Source organism: Monopterus albus, unplaced genomic scaffold (genome assembly GCF_001952655.1).
Source record: "Monopterus albus unplaced genomic scaffold, M_albus_1.0 scaffold60.1, whole genome shotgun sequence".
Taxonomy (NCBI): domain Eukaryota; kingdom Metazoa; phylum Chordata; class Actinopteri; order Synbranchiformes; family Synbranchidae; genus Monopterus; species Monopterus albus.
This window is the reverse complement of record NW_018127940.1, coordinates 2650130-2658841: the sequence shown is the minus strand read 5'-3', so window position 1 is coordinate 2658841 and position 8712 is coordinate 2650130. Positions and strand designations below refer to the sequence as shown.

The 8712-nt window shown below is 44.7% G+C and overlaps 1 protein-coding gene across 1 annotated transcript in view; it reads right to left on the bottom strand.

The window, feature by feature from the left end:
- zmiz1a (zinc finger, MIZ-type containing 1a) overlaps window positions 1-7518 on the bottom strand; it is a 96363-nt gene extending 88845 nt beyond the window's left edge. Inside the window, 1 exon segment of the mRNA XM_020603257.1 lies at window positions 7337-7518. The gene's annotated coding sequence lies outside the window, so the exon portion shown is untranslated.
- Window positions 7519-8712: the final 1194 nt, after the last annotated feature.

Here is an 8712-nt window from a genome sequence, read left to right as displayed (position 1 = left end):
GTTACAGGGGACAGCAAAGAATGAAGCTAGCTCAAATAAAGGCAGGCAACAAGCCTTTTCAACCCCCCAACCTTAGTTACTTAAAGCGACAGCCCATCAGACAAGAATCTCATCACAGAAAACTTGTAGCATGGAGTAAATGGAGATACCTTTGTACAATTTTAACACCGTTACCCAAGGTTTATCAGATTTAATGAGCCATGAACATGAAGTGAGGTTTTCAGTTTGCAGGAGCCGCTGACAACATGTCTGCAGCAACCTTGGCCCTTCCAGTAGCCATAAAACACATTTCAATCTGCAAAGGAATATCATTAAAAATGGAAAACCCTGGGCAACCATTGCACCATACGCTCCATTAATATTAGTTTCTGCTCATTATTTTCCAGCTATAGTCACTGAAAGGTTTCTTTTGTAGCCCGAGTTACAAAATCTACATTTGACTTTCCTTTTCATAGCCCTGAAATATGGAGCAAATTCATGTTTGAGTAGCATCAGTCCCCAGTGGCCTGAGGCACTTTACCTGGTGCAGTCATCTTTTTTTATTTCCCCTCGCTTTTTCTGGAAGGTGAAAAACTCCTTGGCGGTTCCCAGCTTTGAAAACAGAGCCACCCCTAAAACCATCAGAGTTGGCGGCAAAGGGATGTGTGCAAAGAATTCTCAAGGAGCAGAGGCCCTCGGGCTATGCAGCTTCAGTTTCCCCCTTTCTGGCTTCCAAAAAACAAAGGAATTCCAAAGAAAATCAGGGCAGGACCTCACCCCAAGCCACCACCACCACCGCTGCTGCTGTTGCTACTACCCCCACGTCTCTCTCTATTGCTCTCTCTCTCTCTCTCTCTCTCTCACACACACACACACACACACACACAGAACAACCATCAATGAGACACACCTCCTTTCTTGTTATATAGTCATACTGATTTGATATTCAGGGTTACAGAGATATAACAGGGAGAAGATGTGCAGGGTAAGTAACATCCTGTTTGACCCTAACTGGTGTTTCAGAGCCATGTCTGTCTGCTGCTGCTGCTGCTGTTGTTGACCCCCGATAACCAGCACATCAGCTTGCTCCATTCAGACTGTAGCCACACAGATTAGTGTGCAACAGCACCACCCACCCCCAGTTTTCAGAGACTTATATGATATTACTTGATTCGGATGATTGTTTTTGTCACTTTGACGTTGCAGCTGGTAAAGTTGGAGCTAAATAAACTACGTCATATACTTCTAATTTGAAATGATGCCTCTCCCTCGTCTTGTGCTCCTTAGTCATCTCTCATAAACTGGTCATTTCTGCAAAATGCAAAAAAACTTCAGTTAAGACATTTAAATCAAAGTCAATTACTTGTTAATTAGAGTACTTCAAATGCATGTAATGATGGGTTTTTACTGGTCAAATACCATAAGCAGGAACAATTTACAACCTGCTTTTTTCCCTGCCACACATATTTGCAAACAGACACCCTGCATCCTTTAAAAATCATAAAACAGAGACCCTTGGTGTTTTGTCAATAATGTTTGCCAGATAATTAAAGAGCCCTGGGAGACAATGATAAACACTGTTTAGAGGCTGATCCCTGGCAAGCGCCAAGCAGTGTATCATTGCTGTCTCCGGAATACACACGATTAGCATGGTCTCATTACTGATATGATAAACGGCGGCTTCCACCGTTGTTTTTGTTTGCTTGGAAGACGCACTTGTAACAAGGGGAGATTAGGAAAAAATGGTGAGCCCATTGCCCCTGTACCAGACCTGGAACAAACAAGAGAGATGGGTTAACTGCAGTGCGATTGCAGATAATGTGTGTGAAGCGCTGCAGCCAGTTATAGTATTTCAACTATATACTGTATTGTAATTTACTGACATCACAGTTTAATAAAGTGGAATTCAATTCAAATTATTTGCTTCTTTTTTCACTCTTCCACGCGCCCTACTCTTCTCCATCCATCCCTGTCTCTCTCCCTGTGAAGTTAATGCTGTAGCTCGGCCCACCAGCCCGTCTCTCTTTACACCTGGTGTATCCACACAGACGTTTCAAATATGCCCCTTTATCTGAGCCGCCCAGGCGGGAAAATGAAAGGGATGTCAGTCCTTAGAACCCTGGGAAAGCGCCTGGCTCAACCGCCAGTGTCAAAACTGAGGGGAGGGCACCAGGCGGGCAAACACACTGCACACAGTAATAGACTTTTTCTGTCATTGAGCAATGTTGAAAAGCAGGAAGAAAACAGACTTAGTGAACCAGTGGAGCTCAAGATTATATGTCAGCATGATTGTGCGAAATATTATATGTCAGAATGATTGGGGGGGGGGGGGGGGCTCTCCATAGCAACCACAACTGGCTTCATTAACAGACCAAAAGTGCAAAATCAATATGCCTTAAAACTGAATCCTCATTTGCAAAAATACCTTTTCATGACTGGCTCCGAATACGTCTCTGTGAAGCAACATGCTGTTCAATACTGACCACATCTCAGCCTTCACACTCTGTGTATGTGTATGAATTAGCATTATCTGAGAGCATGATTCCCCCACCCTACCTCCCCATTTGCATTAGTACATCCTAGTTAATTTAGTTTGTCAGAAAACAAGGAAGTATATATTCCTAGAGGCCACGTTGGAGACAATTCGCCCGCCTTCAGACAATCTCTGCCATCACTCTCCATCTCCCACGCAAGCTCCACCAGAAATTCAGCATTGCTGTGCACTCTGAGACAACAGTGCCGACTAGACAAGAGACTGTTTATAGCACAAATGATATCATAAACAGCACGTGGCATATTATCTTTAGAAATAATTCATTACAGGCTATAAGCTAGAAAGATTTGCAGCATGGTATGTAGAGGGTAACTACAACGTATGGAAATCACACAATCCTCAAACACAAAAGGTTTTAACTTGCTGATTAAACCCAGCAGACACACTTCTGTAGTGGACTGGTTAGTCTAATGCACTCAGGCGCTGGGAGAGCTGTATGACAGCGAGCCCGAACACAGTCCTAAGCGGCTGTCTGGCAAATAAACCCATTTGGGACACTGTGTAAGGTGTGAAGACCTCTTGGAGGAGGCTGTCGCCCACACTGGCTCACGGGCGTGCTGCGGTATCAGGAGAGACGAGGTAAACACAGCAGATCAGCGGTGAAGCCGTAAACTCACTGACCCAGCATAAAGGAGGAGACGGGACTAATTAGTGACTGTACTTACAACTCAAAGGAGAGCGAGAGAGACGAGGAGAAGAGAGGGAAGCGCACACAGAGAGCATGCAGTTGGAGGATGAGAACAATCAGTTTGTTTAGCTTAAACAGGATTTACAAGGCAAACAGACACATGCCAACACCACTCACTCCGACACATACTATATCTTTTCTTCTCAGTTGCTCCCCCTTTTCTCTCCCTGTCTCACCAACACTCACAGCTGAGACAGGCTCTGGGGGGATTTCATCAGCAGTAGATAAAAAAAAGTGAGGGTAATTGCTTGCGATGGCAAGAAGTCTTAAGTGCAGGCGGCAGCAGTGGACAAATGGATGGATGTGTGATAGAGGGAACATCTTGTTCCTCCTGTGCGAGCGCCAACTCTCATATTGTTCCTGGTGAGGCCGGATGTCATGTATGATTCAAGGCCCCCAGCCTCCCGGAGGACGAGAACAGGACATGGCCACCGTGACATCCCCTGTACTCGTTTCTCAAAGAACATGAAATCAAACATGCATGAGACGGTGACAGGAGTGAGCCAGTAACTTCTCTCTTCACTCTCCCTGTCTGCTCTCTGCTTCATGCTCTTATCTCAGGACAAAAAAAACACATCCAAGGCGTTGGGAGAGCTCAAGGCTGAAGCAATGGCTCTTCAGAAACAGGAGGTAAATAGATCTTTGGCCTATATTAAACAGATACTGTATCTGACAATGCAAAATCACAGCATGTCAATTTCAAGGCAAAAAAAATAAAAACCACATTATATACAGAGTACCTGAGTGACAGCATAGCAGAAGTGGAATATACCATTTCTACATTTTTTTTTTTTTTTATTCAAGGAGGGGTTTTCCTGAGTGCAAGTGTTCCTTCACAGCGCCGCACTGTTTCACATACCTGGGAACAGCTCAGCACTCGTACAGTCTCCTACAGTTGGTCACCAAACAACACCATTTGTTGCTACTTGAGGTTAAATCCAATGACTCTCCCGACTTTCTCAGCCACCTCAGGGGCCTACACCAACCACGTTTTAGCCACAAGCCGCACCACAGCACAAGGTCTGCAGCTGGAAGGACAGTGTGGCATTGAGGTTTTCTTATCCCTGCGCCTCATGTTGGTCCACTGATGTCATCAGAGTCAGTCATGGGCTTCATTTTCTTTCTTTTAGTTACACTGCAATTACCAGGTTCGAACTTGAAGAGAGCTTAACTGGAGACCTATGGGTATAATTACAACAGCATTTAGGAAGTCTGACACGAGGGCACGGCCTCAGCTCAAACTGAACATTTCAAGTTGTAACTCCCCCCACCCAAGTCTTTATTCACAAAATTAAAATGCTCAGAGGAAACAAGTTTCTCCTTATTAGAAGACCAAAATAGTAACTCTGAAAACAAAGGCTCCGTCTAGATGGGAAGTACTGCCAAGTTGAACCACAAGTGAGACAGAAAGAAAGACGGAAACAAAAGCTGACTTCTGCTCGGGACACGAGTGGGTGGGTTTGGGCTCGTGGCGAGACACCGGGCTACAAGAATCCGTGTCAAGCGTACAGGCACCCAGTGTGTTACAGCATTCCTCAAACCAACATTAACAGTTAGATAAAATGTCAGGCTGTCAAAACACTGATTAGCGTTCGCCAGGTTTAAAGCACTTGGCAGACTGCAGCTGTGCCGACACACAGTAAACAGCAGCAGCTTGGTAAATCACCAGGGAACAAAAAGCAAATTACTCTGACTTTAGTAATTAGTTGTTTTGCCCGTACCGTGCTTCACAGAGATTCAATAATATGGTGCACACACTGCCTTGTTCACTTTCTGTGAATGATCAGCAAGTGAAATCAAAGAATAGCCGCAGGTGTCTGACACTGAATTTGTGATATAACTTGCAGCTATAGAAAATGATGACTTGGTGGCAAAGAGCTGCTGCTAAAAGTTAGTTTCACAACAACCTGCAGCGCTGCCTGTGCCTACTTTCTGTTTAAGATGTCACTATTTTTGCATCACTATGACAATGATAATCACTTTTATTGGCCGAGTATGTTACACACACAAGGGATTTGTCTCCGATACAGAACCAAGGAAGCCATCTGAGGCGCGCACACACACACTGATGGTGGCGCTGTACCTGCAAGGTGCTGCTGTGGCCTTTGGGGGCACCTTGGGGTTTAGTGTCCTGCCCAAGGACACTTCAACATTTGGACTGTAAAGAACAGGGATCAAACCGCTGACCTTCCGGTTGGAGGATCACCGCTCTACCTCCTGAGCCACAGCCGCCCCGTGTCCTTCACGTTATGGCACAGGACCACACAGTCCAGACTCAGTGAGCACACTGCATCTGCAACCAGCACTGTGATAGACAGCCTCTGAAATTTGATTTCAAAGTGTCTACTAGAGCCTTTAGCCTGCTTAGCGAATCAGACACTCTTCTGTCTGTCTCACAGTCTGGCTGGCTGGTTGCAGAGAGAGGCCCCACGAGGGACAATAGAAGGAAACAGAACTCATATACACACACGTCCAAGTTTCAAACTGTTGCAGATGGCTTTAATTCCTTGCCCTCTTTCTTTCACAATTTATCAGGTAACCTACTCTGCCTTCTCTTCATGCTTTGCTGAGATGACTTAACGCTGCTTCGGTTCGTCAGGAGGAGGGAAAAAAAAAAAGTCCAGCAGCTCCAATTAATGTGGTGCAGCTGACAAGTGTTGCTGCTGAAACAATTTCATTACATCACCAATTTAAATTACCGCAAACGAGATACTGGAGGGTGTACCCACTCTGTTACATACAGAGTGGACACAATAACACAAGCACCTGCAATCCAATGCAATGCTCCTGCAAAAGTACTGACCGTGATAAGCGTATAATGTGCTATAATGAAAGCAGATAGCAGCACTACCAGTAAGATATGGCTGGTTATAGATTAGATATTGCTGAACACTGTGGTAGCTATCACAAAACTCCACAGCTCTATAACAATAACAAAGGACTGCTGATCTGTTCCTAATCACGTTCCCTTCAACGCAATGCCAGTAAAGGCTCCTTTTCACCCCCCTCCCAAAGTTTAGCTGCCCGGTAGCAGGGTGCATTGTAATGAAAGAGCAACGGTCTCCTCCTCCTGCCGGGTGCCCCGTCTCCACTGCGCCCTGCCCTGGCTGGTCTCACATCCAGACAGGAGGAATTTAACAGGGAGGGTCCGCCAGACTTAAGGCAGAAGGCCACAGTGAGTCAAGCAGCTCATCCACACTCTGCTGCAAAAGGGCTTTGTAAAGGTGCAAAAGGGCTTTGTAAAGGTGGAAGTGTCAGTCATGTGGATTCAACCAGATTCAACAAACTAATTTGTACTGAAGAGTGTGTGTGTGTGTGTTTGTGCAGTCAGGTAAATTACTAACATGGACACTGCAGTCACACCTGAAATTATCACAGTGCATGGATTTTATTGTGAAAGTAAACTCTTTCTCACTGTACTCCAGAGCCCGCTAGAGTACCAGTTGGGGCCCCCGGGGGTCTCACTGACCTCACCTTGGGAACCAGTGATATTTCAATGATCAACACAATCCATTTTATCAGCGCACATCAAGGTGGCACTTCACATCGTTTAACATAGCACACCATAACAGAGTGCATGCCTGCTAACTGCATTACAACAGGTAGCCAATAATAGCCTTGAAAACACGACCAGACACACTGCTGACTGTTAGCTGAGTGGCACACATTCTCAGTTTAGCATCAGCCGAGCCATCAGCTGATCCAACGAAACCAGACGTTTACCCACACAGGCACACACACACACCTACAATCATTGCTTTCACAGTCCAATGTGGTGTCTTGACAAACTGCATGCACCTATCTTGAAATAATCCTGCAGCCACACCGACTTTGGTTATTCCGCTCCACAAGGCAGAAACACTGGGTATATAAAGCACACACAACAAACATTACGCTGCGTAAATGCGCTCCGTTACCGCTCGGGCGACCACAATCTGCCCCCTGACACGAGTTCATCCGCGGCTGTTAAAGGTTTCTAGGAGGTCACCCTATTGTTAGCAGGTAGTGTCTGTCCAGCAGGAGGCAAACCCCATCTTGAGCAGCCCACACACACGCACACACTCGCACTCAAACCACGCTTTGCAACAAAAAAAATAACCACGCGCAAAACTTACTTTTCGCTCGGAGCTCAGTGGCCAATCCGCGTATTGTTCCTCCAAACCGCGTGTTTACAGCGCTCCTCTCCACCTCACAAAGACGACGCGCGATCCCCGCAGACTGTGCGAGTGAGTGACTGACTCAACTAGCGTAGAGCACGGCAAGTTGAAGTGTCAGATTACACTGGCTATTCAGTTATCAGAGAGCCGTACTCTGTGGTCGGCTCGAAAGTGCGGCCTAGACTTTAACGGAAGGACACCGAGCACGCAGGTGTAAAAGAACAGGCACATTGCACAGTGGAGCGGACTGCAGCGCACAGCTCCGGCTATTGTCTGGCTCTGTGTCATTATCGCAGCTTCAGTACTGCCCGGATGCCTTGTGTCATCGAACCACTAGTCAGTAATTAACTGAACAATAGCTTATTACTGAGTTTATTCCCTATTAGTCCAAACTAAAGTAACAGAATAAACGTTTCATCAGAAACTGCCAAATAGCCTAAGACATTACAGGCTACAACAGCTACTACAATAAAGAGCTATTAATGAAAATAATCATGTTAATGCTATTCTCATTTTATGAATAAAAACAATCATAGAAAAAATACCCATCACAACACTGGCTTTTCTGTTAAGATGCTTCTATAATGCAAATATATCCCGTAAGATGAAGAAAATAGCCAGTAAATAGGCCAGAAGCAAAAATCTGTTTAAAATACTTGTAAAAATGTTTGTACAAAGAATAATCATGACTGTAATATCTAATAAATTTGAAAAAACCTAAATAATATAATAGCTATTATTGTTGTTAGACTTATAATGTTGTTATTTTTATTTTAAAAATAGCTAAATAAACAAATTCATTTTGTACAGTATTATTACTGTTGTCATTGCTGTTAATAATAAGATAGAATTTAAAATGGCATATTATTACAGTGGCAGCTATAGGCCTACGGGCTGGATGGTAATAACATGAGTAATGATCGCAGCAAGTCATAATATTAAACTTTAAAAGTTTCACTTAAACTTTCCAGGTGTGTGTGTGTGTGTGCCTTTGTATTACTTACATCATGAGGACCTAAACCTGTTAATGCACTCACACTGTAGGGACTTGGCCATCCTTGTGGGGACCAGAAGCTAGTCCCCACAAGGAAATCACTGAATTTTAGGGTGACAACATGGTTTAGGGTTAGGATGAGGTTAAAGTTAAGTATCAGGGTTAGGTGTTAGGCAGGTAGTGGCTATGGTTAAGGTTAGGATAAGTCTACAGGAAATGAATGTAACTCAATGTAAAGTCCCCAGAAGGAATGAAAACACAGCGTGTGTGTGTGTGTGTGTGTGTGTGTGTGTGTGTGTGTGTGTGTGTGTGTGTGTGTGTGTGTGTGTGTGTGTGTGCC